General features: G+C 31.4%; 1 long non-coding RNA gene across 2 annotated transcripts; it reads right to left on the minus strand.

The window, feature by feature from the left end:
• Positions 1–657: 657 nt before the first annotated feature.
• LOC148957121 (uncharacterized) lies at positions 658–24,758 on the minus strand. Of its 2 annotated transcripts, XR_016145267.1 has the most exons (5): positions 24,542–24,758; positions 20,235–20,284; positions 18,499–18,545; positions 17,282–17,328; positions 658–789 (listed from the first exon to the last, which is right to left on the minus strand). It is a non-coding gene; the product is annotated as an uncharacterized LOC148957121 (long non-coding RNA). The 2 variants fall into 2 exon arrangements; XR_016145266.1 differs by lacking the exon at positions 658–789 and having other exon boundaries at positions 2,681–17,328.
• Positions 24,759–24,980: the final 222 nt, after the last annotated feature.

Consider the following 24,980-nt stretch of genomic DNA (forward strand, 5'->3'; position numbering starts at 1 on the left):
CAAAAATTTTTTTTACTCAAAACGAACAAGAAAGTTTTAATTCACGTTCCGAACATCATTTCGGGTAGTTTCGATGAATTTTAGGCACTTATTTTGAAGATAAGGAATCAGCCATTTTTGAAATATTTCATGACCCCGGACCTGCAAAAAAGTTCAAAAAATTGAAATTTTTCAAACATTTTTTTTGACTCGAAACAAGCAAGAAAGTCTTAATTCACGTTCCAAACATCATTTCGGGTAGTTTTGGTGAATTTTAGGCTCTTATTTTGAATATAAGGACTTAGCATTTTTTGAAATATTTCATGACCCCGGACCTGCAAAAAAGTTCAAAAAAATTGAAATTTTTCAAAAATTTTTTTCTACTCGAAACGAACAAGAAAGTCTTAATTCACGTTCCGAACATCATTTCGGGTAGTTTCGATGAATTTTAGGCACTTATTTTGAAGATAAGGAATCAGCCATTTTTGAAATATTTCATGACCCCGGACCTGCAAAAAAGTTCGAAAAACTTAAAGTTTTTCAAAAAATTTTTTTTACTCGAAACGAGCAAGAAAGTCTTTATTCACGTTCCGAACATCATTTCGGGTAGTTTCGGTGAATTTTAGGCACTTATTTTGAAGATAAGGAATCAGCCATTATTGAAAAAATTTCATGACCCCGGACCTGCAAAAAAGTTCAAAAAATTTGAAATTTTTCAAAAAAATTTTTTTACTCAAAACAACCGAAAATGCTAAGAAAATACCTTTCTGAAATTTTTTGATGATATTTGGTTGAACCTTCAAGTGACATCTAGAAAAAAGTGAGAAATAAATTACCTAGAATGTTTGAGACTAGAGCTTGAAAAACACAAAAAATTTGAAATTTTCCAAAAAAAATATTTTCTAAAGAAACTACCAAGAAAGTCTTAATTTAGGTTCCGAAAATCATTTCGGAGAGTTTCGGTGAATTTTAGGCTCTTATTTTGAATATAAGGACTTAGCAATTTTTGAAATATTTCATGACCCCGGACCTGCAAAAAAGTTAAAAAAACTTAAAATTTTTCAAAAATTTTCTTTTACTCGAAACGAGCAAGAAAGTCTTAATTCACGTTCCAAACATCAATTCGGGTAGTTTCGGTGAATTTTAGGCACTTATTTTGAAGATAAGGAATCAGCCATTTTTGAAAAAATTTCATGACCCCGGACCTGCAAAAAAGTTCAAAAAACTTAAAATTTTTCAAAAATTTTTTTTACTCAAAACGAACAAGAAAGTTTTAATTCACGTTCCGAACATCATTTCGGGTAGTTTCGATGAATTTTAGGCACTTATTTTGAAGATAAGGAATCAGCCATTTTTGAAATATTTCATGACCCCGGACCTGCAAAAAAGTTCAAAAAATTGAAATTTTTCAAACATTTTTTTTGACTCGAAACAAGCAAGAAAGTCTTAATTCACGTTCCAAACATCATTTCGGGTAGTTTTGGTGAATTTTAGGCTCTTATTTTGAATATAAGGACTTAGCATTTTTTGAAATATTTCATGACCCCGGACCTGCAAAAAAGTTCAAAAAAATTGAAATTTTTCAAAAATTTTTTTCTACTCGAAACGAACAAGAAAGTCTTAATTCACGTTCCGAACATCATTTCGGGTAGTTTCGATGAATTTTAGGCACTTATTTTGAAGATAAGGAATCAGCCATTTTTGAAATATTTCATGACCCCGGACCTGCAAAAAAGTTCGAAAAACTTAAAGTTTTTCAAAAAATTTTTTTTAATCGAAACGAGCAAGAAAGTCTTCATTCACGTTCCGAACATCATTTCGGATAGTTTCGGTGAATTTTAGGCTCTTATTTTGAATATAAGGACTTAGCATTCTTTGAAATATTTCATGACCCCGGACCTACAAAAAAGTTCGAAAAACTTAAAATTTTTCAAAAATTTTTTTTACTCGAAACGAGCAAGAAAGTCTTAATTCACAATCCGAACATCATTTCGGGTAGTTTCGGTGAATTTTAGGCACTTATTCTGAAGATAAGGAATCAGCCATTTTTGAAAAAATTTCATGACCCCGGACCTGCAAAAAAGTTCAAAAATTTTGAAATTTTTCAAACATTTTTTTTGACTCGAAACAAGCAAGAAAGTCTTAATTCACGTTCCGAACATCATTTCGGGTAGTTTTGGTGAATTTTAGGCTCTTATTTTGAATATAAGGACTTAGCATTTTTTGAAATATTTCATGACCCCGGACCTGCAAAAAAGTTCAAAAAAAGTGAAATTTTTCAAAAATTTTTTTTTACTCGAAACGAACAAGAAAGTCTTAATTCACGTTCCGAAAATCATTTCGGAGAGTTTCGGTGAATTTTAGGCTCTTATTTTGAATATAAGGACTTAGCAATTTTTGAAATATTTCATGACCCCGGACCTGCAAAAGAGTTCAAAAAACTTAAAATTTTTCAAAAATTTTTTTTGACTCGAAACGAGCAAGAAAGTCTTAATTCACGTTCCGAACCTCATTTCGGGTAGTTTCGGTGAATTTTAGGCACTTATTTTTAAGATAAGGAATCAGCCATTTTTGAAAAAATTTCATGACCCCGGACCTGCAAAAAAGTTCAAAAAACTTAAAATTTTTCAAAAATTTTTTTTACTCGAAACGAACAAGAAAGTCTTAATTCACGTTGCGAACATCATTTTGAGTAGTTTCGATGAATTTTAGGCATTTATTTTGAAGATAAGGAATCAGCCATTTTTGAAAAAATATCATGACCCCGGACCTGCAAAAAAGTTCAAAAAACTTACAATTTTTCAAAAATTTTTTTTTACTCGAAACGAACAAGAAAGTCTTAATTCACGTTCCGAACATCATTTTGGGTAGTTTCGATGAATTTTAGGCATTTATTTTGAATATAAGGAATCAGCCATTTTTGAAATATTTCATGACCCCGGACCTGCAAAAAAGTTCAAAAAATTGAAATTTTTCAAACATTTTTTTTGACTCGAAACAAGCAAGAAAGTCTTGATTCACGTTCCAAACATCATTTCGGGTAGTTTTGGTGAATTTTAGGCTCTTATTTTGAATATAAGGACTTAGCATTTTTTGAAATATTTCATGACCCCGGACCTGCAAAAAAGTTCAAAAAAATTGAAATTTTTCAAAAATTTTTTTTTACTCGAAACGAACAAGAAAGTCTTAATTCACGTTCCGAACATCATTTCGGGTAGTTTCGATGAATTTTAGGCACTTATTTTGAAGATAAGGAATCAGCCATTTTTGAAATATTTCATGACCCCGGACCTGCAAAAAAGTTCAAAATAATTAAAATTTTTCAAAAATTTTTTTTTAATCGAAACGAGCAAGAAAGTCTTCATTCACGTTCCGAACATCATTTCGGGTAGTTTGGGTGAATTTTAGGCTCTTATTTTGAATATAAGGACTTAGCATTCTTTGAAATATTTCATGACCCCGGACCTACAAAAAAGTTCAAAAAAATTGAAATTTTTCAAAAATTTTTTTTTACTCGAAACGAACAAGAAAGTCTTAATTCACAATCCGAACATCATTTCGGGTAGTTTCGGTGAATTTTAGGCACTTACTCTGAAGATAAGGAATCAGCCATTTTTGAAAAAATTTCATGACCCCGGACCTGCAAAAAAGTTCAAAATACTTAAAATTTTTCAAAAATTTTTTTTTACTCGAAACGAACAAGAAAGTCTTAATTCACGTTCCGAACATCATTTCGGGTAGTTTCGATGAATTTTAGGCACTTATTTTGAAGATAAGGAGCCAGCCATTTTTGAAAAAAATTTCATGACCCTGGACCTGCAAAAAAGTTCGAAAAACTTAAAGTTTTTAAAAAAAAATTTTTTACTCGAAACGAGCAAGAAAGTCTTAATTCACGTTCCGAACATCATTTCGGGTAGTTTCGGTGAATTTTAGGCACTTATTTTGAAGATAAGGAATCAGCCATTTTTGAAAAAATTTCATGACCCCGGACCTGCAAAAAAGTTCAAAAAACTTACAATTTTTCAAAAATTTTTTTTACTCGAAACGAACAAGAAAGTCTTAATTCACGTTCCGAACATCATTTCGGGTAGTTTCGATGAATTTTAGGCACTTATTTTGAAGATAAGGAACCAGCCATTTTTGAAAAAATTTCATGACCCCGTACCTGCAAAAAAGTTCGAAAAACTTAAAATTTTTCAAAAAATTTCTTTTACTCGAAACGAACAAGAAAGTCTTAATTCACGTTCCGAACATCATTTCGGGTAGTTTCGATGAATTTTAGGCACTTATTTTGAAGATAAGGAATCAGCCATTTTTGAAATATTTCATGACCCCGGACCTGCAAAAAAGTTCAAAATAATTAAAATTTTTCAAAAATTTTTTTTTAATCGAAACGAGCAAGAAAGTCTTCATTCACGTTCCGAACATCATTTCGGGTAGTTTGGGTGAATTTTAGGCTCTTATTTTGAATATAAGGACTTAGCATTCTTTGAAATATTTCATGACCCCGGACCTACAAAAAAGTTCAAAAAAATTGAAATTTTTCAAAAATTTTTTTTTACTCGAAACGAACAAGAAAGTCTTAATTCACAATCCGAACATCATTTCGGGTAGTTTCGGTGAATTTTAGGCACTTACTCTGAAGATAAGGAATCAGCCATTTTTGAAAAAATTTCATGACCCCGGACCTGCAAAAAAGTTCAAAATACTTAAAATTTTTCAAAAATTTTTTTTTACTCGAAACGAACAAGAAAGTCTTAATTCACGTTCCGAACATCATTTCGGGTAGTTTCGATGAATTTTAGGCACTTATTTTGAAGATAAGGAGCCAGCCATTTTTGAAAAAAATTTCATGACCCTGGACCTGCAAAAAAGTTCGAAAAACTTAAAGTTTTTAAAAAAAAATTTTTTACTCGAAACGAGCAAGAAAGTCTTAATTCACGTTCCGAACATCATTTCGGGTAGTTTCGGTGAATTTTAGGCACTTATTTTGAAGATAAGGAATCAGCCATTTTTGAAAAAATTTCATGACCCCGGACCTGCAAAAAAGTTCAAAAAACTTAAAATTTTTCAAAAATTTTTTTTACTCGAAACGAACAAGAAAGTCTTAATTCACGTTCCGAACATCATTTCGGGTAGTTTCGATGAATTTTAGGCACTTATTTTGAAGATAAGGAACCAGCCATTTTTGAAAAAATTTCATGACCCCGTACCTGCAAAAAAGTTCGAAAAACTTAAAATTTTTCAAAAAATTTCTTTTACTCGAAACGAACAAGAAAGTCTTAATTCACGTTCCGAACATCATTTCGGGTAGTTTCGATGAATTTTAGGCATTTATTTTGAAGATAAGGAATCAGCCATTTTTGAAAAAATATTATGACCCCGGACCTGCAAAAAAGTTCAAAAAACTTAAAATTTTTCAAAAATTTTTTTTTACTCGAAACGAACAAGAAAGTCTTAATTCACGTTCCGAACATCATTTCGGGTAGTTTTGGTGAATTCTAGGCTCTCATTTTGAATAAAAGGACTTATCATTCTTTGAAATATTTCATGACCCCGGACCTGCAAAAAAGTTCGAAAATCTTAAAATTTTTCAAAAAATTTTTTTTACTCGAAACGAACAAGAAAGTCTTAATTCACGTTTCGAACATCATTTCGGGTAGTTTTGATGAATTTTAGGCATTTATTTTGAATATAAGGAATCAGCCATTTTTGAAATATTTCATGACCCCGGACCTGCAAAAAAGTTCAAAAAATTGAAATTTTTCAAATATTTTTTTTGACTCGAAACAAGCAAGAAAGTCTTAATTCACGTTCCAAACATCATTTCGGGTAGTTTTGGTGAATTTTAGGCTCTTATTTTGAATATAAGGACTTAGCATTTTTTGAAATATTTCATGACCCCGGACCTGCAAAAAAGTTCGAAAAACTTAAAATTTTTCACAAATTTTTTTTACTCGAAACGAACAAGAAAGTCTTAATTCACGTTCCGAACATCATTTCGGGTAGTTTCGATGAATTTTAGGCATTTATTTTGAAGATAAGGAACCAGCCATTTTTGAAAAAATATCATGACCCCGGACCTGCAAAAAAGTTCAAAAAACTTAAAATTTTTCAAAAATTTTTTTTTACTCGAAATGAACAAGAAAGTCTTAATTCACGTTCCGAACATCATTTCGGGTAGTTTTGGTGAATTCTAGGCTCTCATTTTGAATAAAAGGACTTATCATTCTTTGAAATATTTCATGACCCCGGACCTACAAAAAAGTTCGAAAATCTTAAAATTTTTCAAAAAATTTTTTTACTCGAAACGAACAAGAAAGTCTTAATTCAATTTCCGAACATCATTTCGGGTAGTTTCGATGAATTTTAGGCACTTATTTTGAATATAAGGAATCAGCTATTTTTGAAATATTTCATGACCCCGGACCTGCAAAAAAGTTCAAAAAACTTAAAATTTTTCAAAAATTTTTTTTACTCGAAACGAACAAGAAAGTTTTAATTCACGTTCCGAACATCATTTCGGGTAGTTTCGATGAATTTTAGGCACTTATTTTGAAGATAAGAAATCAGCCATTTTTGAAAAATTTCATGACCCCGGACCTGCAAAAAAGTTCAAAAATTTGAAATTTTTCAAACATTTTTTTTGACTCGAAACAAGCAAGAAAGTCTTAATTCACGTTCCAAACATCATTTCGGGTAGTTTCGGTGAATTTTAGGCTCTTATTTTGAATATAAGGACTTAGCAATTTTTGAAATATTTCATGACCCCGGACCTGCAAAAAAGTTCAAAAAACTTAAAATTTTTCAAACATTTTTTTTTACTCGAAACGAGCAAGAAAGTCTTAATTTACGTTCCGAAAATCATTTTGGAGAGTTTCGGTGAATTTTAGGCTCTTATTTTGAATATAAGGACTTAGCAATTTTTGAAATATTTCATGACCCCGGACCTGCAAAAAAGTTCAAAAAACTTATAATATTTCAAACATTTTTTTTTACTCGAAACGAGCAAGAAAGTCTTAATTTACGTTCCGAAAATCATTTCGGAGAGTTTCGGTGAATTTTAGGCTCTTATTTTGAAGATAAGGAATCAGCCATTATTGAAAAATTTCATGACCCCGGACCTGCAAAAAAGTTCAAAAAACTTAAAATTTTTCAAAAATTTTGTTTTACTCGAAACGAGCAAGAAAGTCTTAATTCACGTTCCGAACATCATTTCGGGTAGTTTCGGTGAATTTTAGGCACTTATTTTGAAGATAAGGAACCAGCCATTTTTGAAAAAATTTCATGACCTCGGACCTGCAAAAAAGTTCGAAAAACTTAAAATTTTTCAAAAAATTTTTTTTACTTGAAACGAACAAGAAAGTCTTAATTCACGTTCCGAACACCATTTCGGGTAGTTTCGATGAATTTTAGGCACTTATTTTGAATATAAGGAATCAGCCATTTTTGAAAAAATATCATGACCCCGGACCTGCAAAAAAGTTCGAAAAACTTAAAATTTTTCAAAAAATTTTTTTTACTCGAAACGAACAAGAAAGTCTTAATTCACGTTCCGAACATCATTTCGGGTAGTTTTGGTGAATTCTAGGCTCTCATTTTGAATAAAAGGACTTATCATTCTTTGAAATATTTCATGACCCCGGACCTACAAAAAAGTTCGAAAATCTTAAAATTTTTCAAAAAATTTTTTTTACTCGAAACGAACAAGAAAGTCTTAATTCACGTTTCGAACATCATTTCGGGTAGTTTCGATGAATTTTAGGCATTTATTTTGAATATAAGGAATCAGCCATTTTTGAAATATTTCATGACCCCGGACCTGCAAAAAAGTTCAAAAAATTGAAATTTTTCAAATATTTTTTTTGACTCGAAACAAGCAAGAAAGTCTTAATTCACGTTCCAAACATCATTTCGGGTAGTTTTGGTGAATTTTAGGCTCTTATTTTGAATATAAGGACTTAGCATTTTTTGAAATATTTCATGACCCCGGACCTGCAAAAAAGTTCAAAAAAATTGAAATTTTTCAAAAAATTTTTTTTACTCGAAACGAACAAGAAAGTCTTAATTCACGTTCCGAACATCATTTCGGGTAGTTTCGGTGAATTTTAGGCACTTATTTTGAAGATAAGGAATCAGCCATTTTTGAAAAAAATTTCATGACCCCGGACCTGCAAAAAAGTTCGAAAAACTTAAAATTTTTCACAAATTTTTTTTACTCGAAACGAACAAGAAAGTCTTAATTCACGTTCCGAACATCATTTCGGGTAGTTTCGATGAATTTTAGGCATTTATTTTGAAGATAAGGAACCAGCCATTTTTGAAAAAATATCATGACCCCGGACCTGCAAAAAAGTTCAAAAAACTTAAAATTTTTCAAAAATTTTTTTTTACTCGAAACGAACAAGAAAGTCTTAATTCACGTTCCGAACATCATTTCGGGTAGTTTTGGTGAATTCTAGGCTCTCATTTTGAATAAAAGGACTTATCATTCTTTGAAATATTTCATGACCCTGGACCTACAAAAAAGTTCGAAAATCTTAAAATTTTTCAAAAAATTTTTTTTACTCGAAACGAACAAGAAAGTCTTAATTCAATTTCCGAACATCATTTCGGGTAGTTTCGATGAATTTTAGGCACTTATTTTGAATATAAGGAATCAGCTATTTTTGAAATATTTCATGACCCCGGACCTGCAAAAAAGTTCAAAAAACTTAAAATTTTTCAAAAATTTTTTTTACTCGAAACGAACAAGAAAGTTTTAATTCACGTTCCGAACATCATTTCGGGTAGTTTCGATGAATTTTAGGCACTTATTTTGAAGATAAGAAATCAGCCATTTTTGAAAAATTTCATGACCCCGGACCTGCAAAAAAGTTCAAAAAATTTGAAATTTTTCAAACATTTTTTTTGACTCGAAACAAGCAAGAAAGTTTTAATTCACGTTCCGAACATCATTTCGGGTAGTTTCGATGAATTTTAGGCACTTATTTTGAAGATAAGGAATCAGCCATTTTTGAAAAAATATCATGACCCCGGACCTGCAAAAAAGTTCAAAAAACTTAAAATTTTTCAAAAAATTTTTTTTACTCGAAACGAACAAGAAAGTCTTAATTCACGTTCCGAACATCATTTCGGGTAGTTTTGGTGAATTTTAGGCTCTCATTTTGAATAAAAGGACTTATCATTCTTTGAAATATTTCATGACCCCGGACCTACAAAAAAGTTCGAAAATCTTAAAATTTTTCAAAAAATTTTTTTTACTCGAAACGAACAAGAAAGTCTTAATTCACGTTCCGAACATCATTTCGGGTAGTTTCGGTGAATTTTAGGCACTTATTTTGAAGATAAGGAATCAGCCATTTTTGAAAAAAATTTCATGACCCCGGACCTGCAAAAAAGTTCGAAAAACTTAAAATTTTTCACAAATTTTTTTTACTCGAAACGAACAAGAAAGTCTTAATTCACGTTCCGAACATCATTTCGGGTAGTTTCGATGAATTTTAGGCATTTATTTTGAAGATAAGGAACCAGCCATTTTTGAAAAAATATCATGACCCCGGACCTGCAAAAAAGTTCAAAAAACTTAAAATTTTTCAAAAATTTTTTTTTACTCGAAACGAACAAGAAAGTCTTAATTCACGTTCCGAACATCATTTCGGGTAGTTTTGGTGAATTCTAGGCTCTCATTTTGAATAAAAGGACTTATCATTCTTTGAAATATTTCATGACCCTGGACCTACAAAAAAGTTCGAAAATCTTAAAATTTTTCAAAAAATTTTTTTTACTCGAAACGAACAAGAAAGTCTTAATTCAATTTCCGAACATCATTTCGGGTAGTTTCGATGAATTTTAGGCACTTATTTTGAATATAAGGAATCAGCTATTTTTGAAATATTTCATGACCCCGGACCTGCAAAAAAGTTCAAAAAACTTAAAATTTTTCAAAAATTTTTTTTACTCGAAACGAACAAGAAAGTTTTAATTCACGTTCCGAACATCATTTCGGGTAGTTTCGATGAATTTTAGGCACTTATTTTGAAGATAAGAAATCAGCCATTTTTGAAAAATTTCATGACCCCGGACCTGCAAAAAAGTTCAAAAAATTTGAAATTTTTCAAACATTTTTTTTGACTCGAAACAAGCAAGAAAGTTTTAATTCACGTTCCGAACATCATTTCGGGTAGTTTCGATGAATTTTAGGCACTTATTTTGAAGATAAGGAATCAGCCATTTTTGAAAAAATATCATGACCCCGGACCTGCAAAAAAGTTCAAAAAACTTAAAATTTTTCAAAAAATTTTTTTTACTCGAAACGAACAAGAAAGTCTTAATTCACGTTCCGAACATCATTTCGGGTAGTTTTGGTGAATTTTAGGCTCTCATTTTGAATAAAAGGACTTATCATTCTTTGAAATATTTCATGACCCCGGACCTACAAAAAAGTTCGAAAATCTTAAAATTTTTCAAAAAATTTTTTTTACTCGAAACGAACAAGAAAGTCTTAATTCACGTTCCGAACATCATTTCGGGTAGTTTCGATGAATTTTAGGCTCTCATTTTGAATAAAAGGACTTACCATTCTTTGAAATATTTCATGACCCCGGACCTACAAAAAAGTTCGAAAATCTTAAAATTTTTCAAAAAATTTTTTTTACTCGAAACGAACAAGAAAGTCTTAATTCACGTTCCGAACATCATTTCGGGTAGTTTCGATGAATTTTAGGCATTTATTTTGAAGATAAGGAATCAGCCATTTTTGAAAAAATATCATGACCCCGGACCTGCAAAAAAGTTCAAAAAACTTAAAATTTTTCAAAAAATTTTTTTTACTCGAAACGAACAAGAAAGTCTTAATTCACGTTCCGAACATCATTTCGGGTAGTTTTGGTGAATTTTAGGCTCTCATTTTGAATAAAAGGACTTATCATTCTTTGAAATATTTCATGACCCCGGACCTACAAAAAAGTTCGAAAATCTTAAAATTTTTCAAAAAATTTTTTTTACTCGAAACGAACAAGAAAGTCTTAATTCACGTTCCGAACATCATTTCGGGTAGTTTCGATGAATTTTAGGCTCTCATTTTGAATAAAAGGACTTATCATTCTTTGAAATATTTCATGACCCCGGACCTACAAAAAAGTTCGAAAATCTTAAAATTTTTCAAAAAATTTTTTTTACTCGAAACGAACAAGAAAGTCTTAATTCACGTTCCGAACATCATTTCGGGTAGTTTCGATGAATTTTAGGCATTTATTTTGAAGATAAGGAATCAGCCATTTTTGAAAAAATATCATGACCCCGGACCTGCAAAAAAGTTCAAAAAACTTAAAATTTTTCAAAAATTTTTTTTTACTCGAAACGAACAAGAAAGTCTTAATTCACGTTCCGAACATCATTTCGGGTAGTTTTGGTGAATTCTAGGCTCTCATTTTGAATAAAAGGACTTATCATTCTTTGAAATATTTCATGACCCCGGACCTACAAAAAAGTTCGAAAATCTTAAAATTTTTCAAAAAATTTTTTTTACTCGAAACGAACAAGAAAGTCTTAATTCACGTTCCGAACATCATTTCGGGTAGTTTCGATGAATTTTAGGCACTTATTTTGAATATAAGGAATCAGCTATTTTTGAAATATTTCATGACCCCAGACCTGCAAAAAAGTTCAAAAAACTTAAAATTTTTTAAAAAATTTTTTTACTCGAAACGAACAAGAAAGTTTTAATTCACGTTCTGAACATCATTTCGGGTAGTTTCGATGAATTTTAGGCATTTATTTTGAAGATAAGGAATCAGCCATTTTTGAAAAAATATCATGACCCCGGACCTGCAAAAAAGTTCAAAAAAATTAAAATTTTTCAAAATTTTTTTTTACTCGAAACGAACAAGAAAGTCTTAATTCACGTTCCGAACATCATTTCGGGTAGTTTTGGTGAATTCTAGGCTCTCATTTTGAATAAAAGGACTTATCATTCTTTGAAATATTTCATGACCCCGGACCTACAAAAAAGTTCGAAAATCTTAAAATTTTTCAAAAAATTTTTTTTACTCGAAACGAACAAGAAAGTCTTAATTCACGTTCCGAACATCATTTCGGGTAGTTTCGATGAATTTTAGGCACTTATTTTGAATATAAGGAATCAGCTATTTTTGAAATATTTCATGACCCCGGACCTGCAAAAAAGTTCAAAAAACTTAAAATTTTTCAAAAATTTTTTTTACTCGAAACGAACAAGAAAGTTTTAATTCACGTTCCGAACATCATTTCGGGTAGTTTCGATGAATTTTAGGCACTTATTTTGAAGATAAGGAATCGGCCATTTTTGAAAAAATATCATGACCCCGGACCTGCAAAAAAGTTCAAAAAACTTAAAATTTTTCAAAAATTTTTTTTTACTCGAAACGAACAAGAAAGTCTTAATTCACGTTCCGAACATCATTTCGGGTAGTTTTGGTGAATTCTAGGCTCTCATTTTGAAAAAAAGGACTTATCATTCTTTGAAATATTTCATGACCCCGGACCTACAAAAAAGTTCGAAAATCTTAAAATTTTTCAAAAAATTTTTTTTACTCGAAACGAACAAGAAAGTCTTAATTCACGTTCCGAACATCATTTCGGGTAGTTTTGGTGAATTCTAGGCTCTCATTTTGAATAAAAGGACTTATCATTCTTTGAAATATTTCATGACCCCGGACCTACAAAAAAGTTCGAAAATCTTAAAATTTTTCAAAAAATTTTTTTTACTCGAAACGAACAAGAAAGTCTTAATTCACGTTCCGAACATCATTTCGGGTAGTTTCGATGAATTTTAGGCACTTATTTTGAATATAAGGAATCAGCTATTTTTGAAATATTTCATGACCCCAGACCTGCAAAAAAGTTCAAAAAACTTAAAATTTTTCAAAAGTTTTTTTTACTCGAAACGAACAAGAAAGTTTTAATTCACGTTCCGAACATCATTTCGGGTAGTTTCGATGAATTTTAGGCACTTATTTTGAAGATAAGAAATCAGCCATTTTTGAAAAATTTCATGACCCCGGACCTGCAAAAAAGTTCAAAAAATTTGAAATTTTTCAAACATTTTTTTTGACTCGAAACAAGCAAGAAAGTCTTAATTCACGTTCCAAACATCATTTCGGGTAGTTTCGGTGAATTTTAGGCTCTTATTTTGAATATAAGGACTTAGCAATTTTTGAAATATTTCATGACCCCGGACCTGCAAAAAAGTTCAAAAAATTGAAATTTTTCAAAGATTTTTTTTGACTCGAAACAAGCAAGAAAGTCTTAATTCACGTTCCAAACATCATTTCGGGTAGTTTTGGTGAATTTTAGGCTCTTATTTTGAATATAAGGACTTAGCATTTTTTGAAATATTTCATGACCCCGGACCTGCAAAAAAGTTCAAAAAAATTGAAATTTTTCAAAAAATTTTTTTTACTCGAAACGAACAAGAAAGTCTTAATTCACGTTCCGAACATCATTTCGGGTAGTTTCGGTGAATTTTAGGCACTTATTTTGAAGATAAGGAATCAGCCATTTTTGAAAAAAATTTCATGACCCCGGACCTGCAAAAAAGTTCGAAAAACTTAAAATTTTTCACAAATTTTTTTTACTCGAAACGAACAAGAAAGTCTTAATTCACGTTCCGAACATCATTTCGGGTAGTTTCGATGAATTTTAGGCATTTATTTTGAAGATAAGGAACCAGCCATTTTTGAAAAAATATCATGACCCCGGACCTGCAAAAAAGTTCAAAAAACTTAAAATTTTTCAAAAATTTTTTTTTACTCGAAACGAACAAGAAAGTCTTAATTCACGTTCCGAACATCATTTCGGGTAGTTTTGGTGAATTCTAGGCTCTCATTTTGAATAAAAGGACTTATCATTCTTTGAAATATTTCATGACCCTGGACCTGCAAAAAAGTTCAAAAAACTTAAAATTTTTCAAAAAATTTTTTTTACTCGAAACGAACAAGAAAGTCTTAATTCACGTTCCGAACATCATTTCGGGTAGTTTTGGTGAATTTTAGGCTCTCATTTTGAATAAAAGGACTTATCATTCTTTGAAATATTTCATGACCCCGGACCTACAAAAAAGTTCGAAAATCTTAAAATTTTTCAAAAAATTTTTTTTACTCGAAACGAACAAGAAAGTCTTAATTCACGTTCCGAACATCATTTCGGGTAGTTTCGATGAATTTTAGGCTCTCATTTTGAATAAAAGGACTTATCATTCTTTGAAATATTTCATGACCCCGGACCTACAAAAAAGTTCGAAAATCTTAAAATTTTTCAAAAAATTTTTTTTACTCGAAACGAACAAGAAAGTCTTAATTCACGTTCCGAACATCATTTCGGGTAGTTTCGATGAATTTTAGGCATTTATTTTGAAGATAAGGAATCAGCCATTTTTGAAAAAATATCATGACCCCGGACCTGCAAAAAAGTTCAAAAAACTTAAAATTTTTCAAAAATTTTTTTTTACTCGAAACGAACAAGAAAGTCTTAATTCACGTTCCGAACATCATTTCGGGTAGTTTTGGTGAATTCTAGGCTCTCATTTTGAATAAAAGGACTTATCATTCTTTGAAATATTTCATGACCCCGGACCTACAAAAAAGTTCGAAAATCTTAAAATTTTTCAAAAAATTTTTTTTACTCGAAACGAACAAGAAAGTCTTAATTCACGTTCCGAACATCATTTCGGGTAGTTTCGATGAATTTTAGGCACTTATTTTGAATATAAGGAATCAGCTATTTTTGAAATATTTCATGACCCCAGACCTGCAAAAAAGTTCAAAAAACTTAAAATTTTTCAAAAATTTTTTTTACTCGAAACGAACAAGAAAGTTTTAATTCACGTTCTGAACATCATTTCGGGTAGTTTCGATGAATTTTAGGCATTTATTTTGAAGATAAGGAATCAGCCATTTTTGAAAAAATATCATGACCCCGGACCTGCAAAAAAGTTCAAAAAAATTAAAATTTTTCAAAATTTTTTTTTACTCGAAACGAACAAGAAAGTCTTAATTCACGTTCCGAACATCATTTCGGGTAGTTTTGGTGAATTCTAGGCTCTCATTTTGAATAAAAGGACTTATCATTCTTTGAAATATTTCATGACCCCGGACCTACAAAAAAGTTCGAAAATCTTAAAATTTTTCAAAAAATTTTTTTTACTCGAAACGAACAAGAAAGTCTTAATTCACGTTCCGAACATCATTTCGGGTAGTTTCGATGAATTTTAGGCACTTATTTTGAATATAAGGAATCAGCTATTTTTGAAATATTTCATGACCCCGGACCTGCAAAAAAGTTCAAAAAACTTAAAATTTTTCAAAAATTTTTTTTACTCGAAACGAACAAGAAAGTTTTAATTCACGTTCCGAACATCATTTCGGGTAGTTTCGATGAATTTTAGGCACTTATTTTGAAGATAAGGAATCGGCCATTTTTGAAAAAATATCATGACCCCGGACCTGCAAAAAAGTTCAAAAAACTTAAAATTTTTCAAAAATTTTTTTTTACTCGAAACGAACAAGAAAGTCTTAATTCACGTTCCGAACATCATTTCGGGTAGTTTTGGTGAATTCTAGGCTCTCATTTTGAAAAAAAGGACTTATCATTCTTTGAAATATTTCATGACCCCGGACCTACAAAAAAGTTCGAAAATCTTAAAATTTTTCAAAAAATTTTTTTTACTCGAAACGAACAAGAAAGTCTTAATTCACGTTCCGAACATCATTTCGGGTAGTTTTGGTGAATTCTAGGCTCTCATTTTGAATAAAAGGACTTATCATTCTTTGAAATATTTCATGACCCCGGACCTACAAAAAAGTTCGAAAATCTTAAAATTTTTCAAAAAATTTTTTTTACTCGAAACGAACAAGAAAGTCTTAATTCACGTTCCGAACATCATTTCGGGTAGTTTCGATGAATTTTAGGCACTTATTTTGAATATAAGGAATCAGCTATTTTTGAAATATTTCATGACCCCAGACCTGCAAAAAAGTTCAAAAAACTTAAAATTTTTCAAAAGTTTTTTTTACTCGAAACGAACAAGAAAGTTTTAATTCACGTTCCGAACATCATTTCGGGTAGTTTCGATGAATTTTAGGCACTTATTTTGAAGATAAGAAATCAGCCATTTTTGAAAAATTTCATGACCCCGGACCTGCAAAAAAGTTCAAAAAATTTGAAATTTTTCAAACATTTTTTTTGACTCGAAACAAGCAAGAAAGTCTTAATTCATGTTCCAAACATCATTTCGGGTAGTTTCGGTGAATTTTAGGCTCTTATTTTGAATATAAGGACTTAGCAATTTTTGAAATATTTCATGACCCCGGACCTGCAAAAAAGTTCAAAAAAATTAAAATTTTTCAAACATTTTTTTTTACTCTAAACGAGCAAGAAAGTCTTAATTCACGTTCCGAACATCATTTCGGGTAGTTTCGATGAATTTTAGGCACTTATTTTGAAGATAAGGAATCAGCCATTTTTGAAAAAATATCATGAACCCGGACCTGCAAAAAAGTTCAAAAAACTTAAAATTTTTCAAAAATTTTTTTTTACTCGAAACGAACAAGAAAGTCTTAATTCACGTTCCGAACATCATTTCGGATAGTTTTGGTGAATTCTAGGCTCTCATTTTGAATAAAAGGACTTATCATTCTTTGAAATATTTCATGACCCCGGACCTACAAAAAAGTTCGAAAATCTTGAAATTTTTCAAAAAAATTTTTTTACTCGAAACGAACAAGAAAGTCTTAATTCACGTTCGGAACATCATTTCGGGTAGTTTCGATGAATTTTAGGCTCTCATTTTGAATAAAAGGACTTATCATTCTTTGAAATATTTCATGACCCCGGACCTACAAAAAAGTTCGAAAATCTTAAAATTTTTCAAAAAATTTTTTTTACTCGAAACGAACAAGAAAGTCTTAATTCACGTTCCGAACATCATTTCAGGTAGTTTCGATGAATTTTAGGCATTTATTTTGAAGATAAGGAATCAGCCATTTTTGAAAAAATATCATGACCCCGGACCTGCAAAAAAGTTCAAAAAACTTAAAATTTTTCAAAAATTTTTTTTTACTCGAAACGAACAAGAAAGTCTTAATTCACGTTCCGAACATCATTTCGGGTAGTTTCGGTGAATTTTAGGCTCTTATTTTGAATATAAGGACTTAGCATTTTTTGAAATATTTCATGACCCCGGACCTGCAAAAAAGTTCAAAAAATTTGAAATTTTTCAAAAAACTTTTTTTACTCAAAACAACCGAAAATGCTAAGAAAATACCTTTCTGAAATGTTTTGATGATATTTGGTTGAACCTTCAAGTGACATCTAGAAAAAAGTGAGAAATAAAATACCTAGAAGGTTTGAGACTAGAGCTTGAAAAACACAAAAAATTTGAAATTTTCCAAAAAAAATATTTTCTAAAGAAACGACCAAGAAAGTGTTAATTTAGGTTCCGAAAATCATTTCGGAGAGTTTCGGTGAATTTTAGGCTCTTATTTTGAATATAAGGACTTAGCAATTTTTGAAATATTTCATGACCCCGGACCTGCAAAAAAGTTCAAAAAACTTAAAATTTTTCAAACATTTTTTTTTACTCGAAACGAGCAAGAAAGTCTTAATTTACGTTCCGAAAATCATTTTGGAGAGTTTCGGTGAATTTTAGGCTCTTATTTTGAATATAAGGACTTAGCAATTTTTGAAATATTTCATGACCCCGGACCTGCAAAAAAGTTCAAAAAACTTATAATATTTCAAACATTTTTTTTTACTCGAAACGAGCAAGAAAGTCTTAATTTACGTTCCGAAAATCATTTTGGAGAGTTTCGGTGAATTTTAGGCTCTTATTTTGAATATAAGGACTTAGCAATTTTTGAAATATTTCATGACCCCGGACCTGCAAAAAAGTTCAAAAAACTTATAATATTTCAAACATTTTTTTTTACTCGAAACGAGCAAGAAAGTCTTAATTTACGTTCCGAAAATCATTTCGGAGAGTTTCGGTGAATTTTAGGCTCTTATTTTGAAGATAAGGAATCAGCCATTATTGAAAAATTTCATGACCCCGGACCTGCAAAAAAGTTCAAAAAACTTAAAATTTTTCAAAAATTTTGTTTTACTCGAAACGAGCAAGAAAGTCTTAATTCACGTTCCGAACATCATTTCGGGTAGTTTCGGTGAATTTTAGGCATTTATTTTGAAGATAAGGAATCAGCCATTTTTGAAAAAATATCATGACCCCGGACCTGCAAAAAAGTTCAAAAAACTTAAAATTTTTCAAAAATTTTTTTTTACCCGAAACGAACAAGAAAGTCTTAATTCACGTTCCGAACATCATTTCGGGTAGTTTCGGTGAATTTTAGGCTCTTATTTTGAATATAAGGACTTAGCGTTTTTTGAAATATTTCATGACCCCGGACCTGCAAAAAAGTTCAAAAAATTTGAAATTTTTCAAAAAAATTTTTTTACTCAAAACAACCGAAAATGCTAAGAAAATACCTTTCTGAAATGTTTTGATGATATTTGGTTGAACCTTCAAGTGACATCTAGAAAAAAGTGAGAAATAAATTACCTAGAGGGTTTGAGACTAGAGCTTGAAAAACACAAAAAATTTGAAATTTTCCAAAAAAAATATTTTCTAAAGAAACGACCAAGAAAGTCTTAATTTAGGTTCCGAAAATCATTTCGGAGAGTTTCGGTGAATTTTAGGCTCTTATTTTGAATATAAGGACTTAGCAATTTTTGAAATATTTCATGACCCCGGACCTGCAAAAAAGTTCAAAAAACTTAAAATTTTTCAAACATTTTTTTTTACTCGAAACGAGCAAGAAAGTCTTAATTTACGTTCCGAAAATCATTTTGGAGAGTTTCGGTGAATTTTAGGCTCTTATTTTGAATATAAGGACTTAGCAATTTTTGAAATATTTCATGACCCCGGACCTGCAAAAAAGTTCAAAAAACTTATAATATTTCAAACATTTTTTTTTACTCGAAACGAGCAAGAAAGTCTTAATTTACGTTCCGAAAATCATTTCGGAGAGTTTCGGTGAATTTTAGGCTCTTATTTTGAAGATAAGGAATCAGCCATTATTGAAAAATTTCATGACCCCGGACCTGCAAAAAAGTTCAAAAAACTTAAAATTTTTCAAAAATTTTGTTTTACTCGAAACGAGCAAGAAAGTCTTAATTCACGTTCCGAACATCATTTCGGGTAGTTTCGGTGAATTTTAGGCACTTATTTTGAAGATAAGGAACCAGCCATTTTTGAAAAAATTTCATGACCTCGGACCTGCAAAAAAGTTCGAAAAACTTAAAATTTTTCAAAAAATTTTTTTTACTTGAAACGAACAAGAAAGTCTTAATTCACGTTCCGAACACCATTTCGGGTAGTTTCGATGAATTTTAGGCACTTATTTTGAATATAAGGAATCAGCCATTTTTGAAAAAATATCATGACCCCGGACCTGCAAAAAAGTTCGAAAAACTTAAAATTTTTCAAAAAATTTTTTTTACTCGAAACGAACAAGAAAGTCTTAATTCACGTTCCGAACATCATTTCGGGTAGTTTCGGTGAATTCTAGGCTCTCATTTTGAATATAAGGACTTATCATTTTTTGAAATATTTCTTGACCCCGGACCTGCAAAAAAGTTCGAAAAACTTAAAATTTTTCAAAAATTTTTTTTTACTCGAAACGAACAAGAAAGTCTTAATTCACGTTCTGAACATCATTTCGGGTAGTTTCGGTGTTTTTTAGGCACTTATTTTGAACATAAGGAATCAGCCATTTTTGAAATATTTCATGACCCCGGACCTGCAAAAAAGTTCAAAAAATTTGAAATTTTTTAAAAAAATTTTTTTACTCGAAACGAACAAGAAAGTCTTAATTTACGTTCCGAGCATCATTTCAGGTAGCTCCAGTGAATTTTAGGCTCTTATTTTGAATATAAGGACTTCGCAATTTTTGAAATATTTCATGACCCCGGACCTGCAAAAAAGTTCAAAAAATTTGAAATTTTTCCAAAAATTTTCTTTATTTAAAACAAACAAGAAAGTCTCAATTCACGTTCCGAACAGCATTTTGGATAGTTTCGGTGAATTTTAGGCTTATATTTTGAATAAAAGGATTTAGTCATTTTTGAAAAATTTCATGACTACGGACCTGCAAAAACAAAAAAAAATTTAGATTTCTCGCAAAGTTTTTTTACTTGAAAACCTAGAAAAGTTTAAAAAATACCTTTAATAAATAACATGAAGACATGTGGTTGAGCAGCCTCGAGGTGATATCTGAAAGAAAAGTAAAAAAGAATATGTAGAATGTTGGGCGCTAGAACTTGAAAAATTTTAACAAAAATTATGAATTTTTTCAGAAAATTATTATTCCTCAAAACAACGTAAAAAGCCTCTATTTACGGTCTGAACACAATTTCGGATCGTTTTGGTGAATCTTTAACTGATATTTTGCAAATAAGGACTTGGCAATTTTTGAAAAAAACCCATGACCCTGGACCTGTAAAAAAATTTAGAAATCTTGAAAATTTTCGAAAAAATATTTTAACTAGCACAATCTTAAAAGCATAAATTTACACTTCGAAAACCATTCCTGATCGTTTCGGTGAATTTTATGCTTATGTTCTGAAAATAAGTACTTGGTCATCTTAGAAAAAAATCCATGACCCAGGACCTGTAAAAATTCTTGAAATTTTTCAAAAAAATTTTTTTACTCGAAATAACCAAAAACGCCTCAATTTATGTTTCAAAAACGATTTCGGGTAGTTTCTGTGAATCTCATATTTTGAAAATAAGGGCATGGACATTTTTGAAAAAATCCATGACCACAGACCTGTAAAAATATTAAAAAATTGTGAAATTTTTCAAAAAAAATTTAATCAAAAAATGTTTACTTCAGTCATGTGCGTTCTGGCGGCACAATAGGTGCGTGCCAAGGTGCCAGCACGCAATCAGGTGCCGGAAACCAAGAGCCTTGATTAGCTTCTATTTGAGACAATAAGTTTGCTGTGTAGGCTTAGAATGACATTGACAAGACTTTTCCATTTTGAGATATTAAAAACCTGGCTTAAATGGTAATGCATGCATAAGATACCATAAAGAACTATTAGATCAATTGGACAACAGGATATAAATGGGATATTCCAATTTGCTAACAATCTTACATTGAAATGAGTGTTTGTATAATTAATTTTAGAATAAAAAGATATCTTATAACCCTACATTGTCAATTCCTTTGATCAGATATTTTCAGAGATTGATATTGTTGGAAATCTGGCAAAAATCTATATATTTTTTATCATGTTTATATAATGTGAAAAGAAATTCTTAATTTATTTCAAAAAACATTTTGAAAAATTAATGATATTAGCATTTTTGCTGAAAGCAGGATGAGGAATCTGAGGAGGAAAACTTTCTTCTAGCCAACTAATTCAGCGGGTAAATCATTTGGCTACAAATATTTAGATTGGTCTCCTACTATACATTGACCTTAGTATCACTATATAAAATGTTTTTTTCAGTGTGAATGAAAATTTTACTTAGGCCATAAAATGCCAGAAATCACTAATTTAATATTCCTTGCAATTTTATGAAATGTCAGTTGAGAAATGGATCATGGTTCAGCAATGGGTCCGCAATGGTCAGGCCAAATTTTCATAAAACATTTCAAATTTAAAGAAACTTAATGCTCTATGGCTTAAAAACAAGGCAATGCCTCCACAAAACAAAACTAGTAGAAATCAAGCTATTTAATGTTAAAGTTCTTTACAATTTTTTGCAATGTCAGTTGAGAACTAGACCATGGTTCAGCAATGGAATGAGCATTGTTAGTGTAAAACTCTTATCAATTAGAAGAAACAGAAAAAATCATATTAAGGCATGGAAAAAATAATCTTTCAATGTGAAGCCAGACAGAAAGCAAGCACAAAACCCCTCTAATTGACTGAATCTTATCTTAAGGCATGGACCATGGTCATGACATGGTTACATGTAAAGTGATAGCAAATACAGAGAGTGGTTCCTTTTTTCTTATATTTCTATTTAGGATAACTTCTTAGACAAGTCAGAATTAATACTTTTCAAGAACAAACAACATAGCATCATGGCAAGCAAAATCTTATTTCATTGCTCACTAACCATGGTCAAAACTTGTCAGGATTACGGCTAAACCATTTTTTAACGATTGCAAACTATTGTTAGGCCCTGAACCATGGTTGGGTTTTCACAGGGATAAAAGTGTAACCTCAGTAAATATGTTGACTTTCAAGCATAAAAAGGGAACTCTTAGAAAAAAAGAGTCAAAGTGTGATGTGAAATGGTTTGAGCCTAGCCCTCCAGGCCGGTCTAGATTTCATGGCAGTTTTCTACTAGATGTCGGGAGTGCACAGGCGATTACCCAGGAGTGCAAGAGTGCATTTTGTGACAAGTGTGCACATTTGAGTGTCCATCAAATTTCTCAGCAATGCTTGAGTGTGTGCATACTTTTCCAGCACTTTTCCTATTGACATCAATTTTAAATCTAAGGGAAACTACAATTACCATCTGTGGCTGTTAATCAAATTCCTAAAGATTTGCTAAGTAAAGAGACAATAATGTTTAAAAAGGCCGAAAAATGATCTCAAGCAGGGCCACTGAGAGGAGGATAAGGGGGCAAATTGCCTAAGGGCCTCAATTTCTAGGGAACCTCATCATAAAGGAAGGAATTCCATTTCAAAAATATAATTATTCTATTTATAGTTAAATGACAGAAATCAGTCTATAGAATGGAAATAATAGTAAAACGAGACCATGAAACAATTGAAATAAAGCAATATTGAAACAATTGCAAGAAAATGACGGCAAAGAATATTCCGATGTTTATTTCAAGCTAATCTAGAGAACTGGGTTAAAAAATTTTCTCCTCGCTTCGCTTGCACGGGGCTTTCCATTTCGGTTTTTGCCCCCCAGGACCACTGAAACTTTTAGGCAGCCCGATCTCAAGTAGAAGACTCGCTTTAGAATGACATACTTTTTTCCAATGATATAGAAGTGCCGAAGGCGCTAGATGTCTCACTCAGGCCATGCTGCGTACTGCCGAGTGAGGCAAATTTGTTTACTTTTGCCATTTTAAATGGTGGCAAAAAGCGAGCTACAATAGGGTTCAGTATGTAAAATTGCTTGTTTCAATGAATAATTTTCTCATGGCTCACAACTATTTCAGTGCCTTTTCTGATGCAGGTAGTTAGAGGAGATATAAATCAACAACACATAACAATTTTTAGGGGGTTTTAAACAGAATTTATAAAAAAAGGCTCTTTTATTTTTACGCAGTTACGGGGGAATATAGCAGTGACCTGTCATGCTTTTATGAGTTGAAAGAGCATGTGCTTGCAATTTTCATCTTCATATAAATTAGAAAGAGTCTATTATCTAATAATATAGACAATTTTAAATATAAAATTCTTGAATTTTTCTCTCTGTCGTTTAGAACCTAATATGGCATGAGTAGGAAAGTGCGAATGTTTTATATCAATTTCTCAAATTGAATTTGAAGAAAAAAAATTTGATATGAATCAAATTTCTTTTCTCTTGGTAAGGCCAAATTAGTGATCTTTGCCGTGAAACTGTACCCCAAAGGTATTTATAGACCTAAAGATATGGGGAGGGACGCATTGTGCTGAAGAATAATTACAAGCAACGAGTATGGTTTTCAAAGAGTCTAAAAATATCAACAATTATATATAATCAAAAATTGGTTACTATCTTTAAATTCTGATATTAATATCCAAGCATTGAAGTTTGACCTATTTTCAGCTTTTTCTAGAGATAGGCCTAGATATTTAATAGCAGTTTCTGTAAACAAACAAAGAAAAAGTAACTAAATTACATCTATGTACAAATGTGTTAAGAAAATTATGCATTGAGTCGCTAAACATTGTTGCTGGATCTGTTTTAAAACAGATCAATCATTATTTTCTGGAATTTCGACGAGACAGAAAACACCACAGCAAGCAGCGCGACTGTACATGCTTGGAATTTGCGAAAGACGGCTTATTTTTCCAATATTAACATCAATTCATAAATTTAAGTGCAAAATAAGGCCACTCACCCAATTTTACATCGATATTCGAAAGAGAAAAGAACGAAATAAATCCTTACTTTTACCAAATTTATAAGGGCTCAGTATGGAGCAAGTTCCTTTTTGCCACTATTCAAAATGGCGGAAGTAAACAAATTTGCCTCACAGCGTACCCATGAGTTAGACATCTAGCGCCTTCGGTGCTTCTATATCATTGCTTTTTTCCAATCTCAGTTACGAACAAATTTAGAAAGTCACATTGCCATATTTGAAAAAAACTTCTTAATTTGAGCCACATCCAAAAACACACCCCACCTTTCAGGTCTGGCCTCCAGGCTACCTTAACGAATGCCAGTTTGCAGGTTGCGTTTGGGGCCCCCTTTTCATAATCAACAACCGGCATTAAAAATACGATGACTTGCACAAATGCAAATTCGCCAATACAAATAAGGTGACAAAAGAAGTTTAAGACATACCATAGCAATATTGCTGAGATTTTCTTCATCGTGATACCAAGTTTGTGTCACAGCCGCCCTGTTTTGAATCCTTAGCAGATCGTACTCTGGGGCAGTTTGCTTTTAAGCTAATTGTGAAAAAATGTGTCCAAGATTGAAAAACAAGGAAATGGAACTGCAACAAGGGCCTTCCTCCATGACCGCCTCGTGCCATGCAATATGGCGTCCATTCCCGCCGCGTTCGTTGGCTAAAAGGTTGGAACCGAGGCTACAACTATTTCCCCAAGGATTGCGCAGCGTCGTTGGTGGGGCAGTGGTCCATACGACCAGAACGGCTGGTATAGAAAAACTTCGAAGAACCAACATTTTATAGGATATTCTAAATATTCTTTAAACTATAAAAGGTTCATCTTTGCGCAATAAAAGTTTCTACTTCTCTTACTCTCAATGTGGACGCTTA

Source organism: Rhopilema esculentum, unplaced genomic scaffold (genome assembly GCF_057945365.1).
Source record: "Rhopilema esculentum isolate cy_ngs unplaced genomic scaffold, ASM5794536v1 HiC_scaffold_37, whole genome shotgun sequence".
Lineage (NCBI taxonomy): Eukaryota > Metazoa > Cnidaria > Scyphozoa > Rhizostomeae > Rhizostomatidae > Rhopilema > Rhopilema esculentum.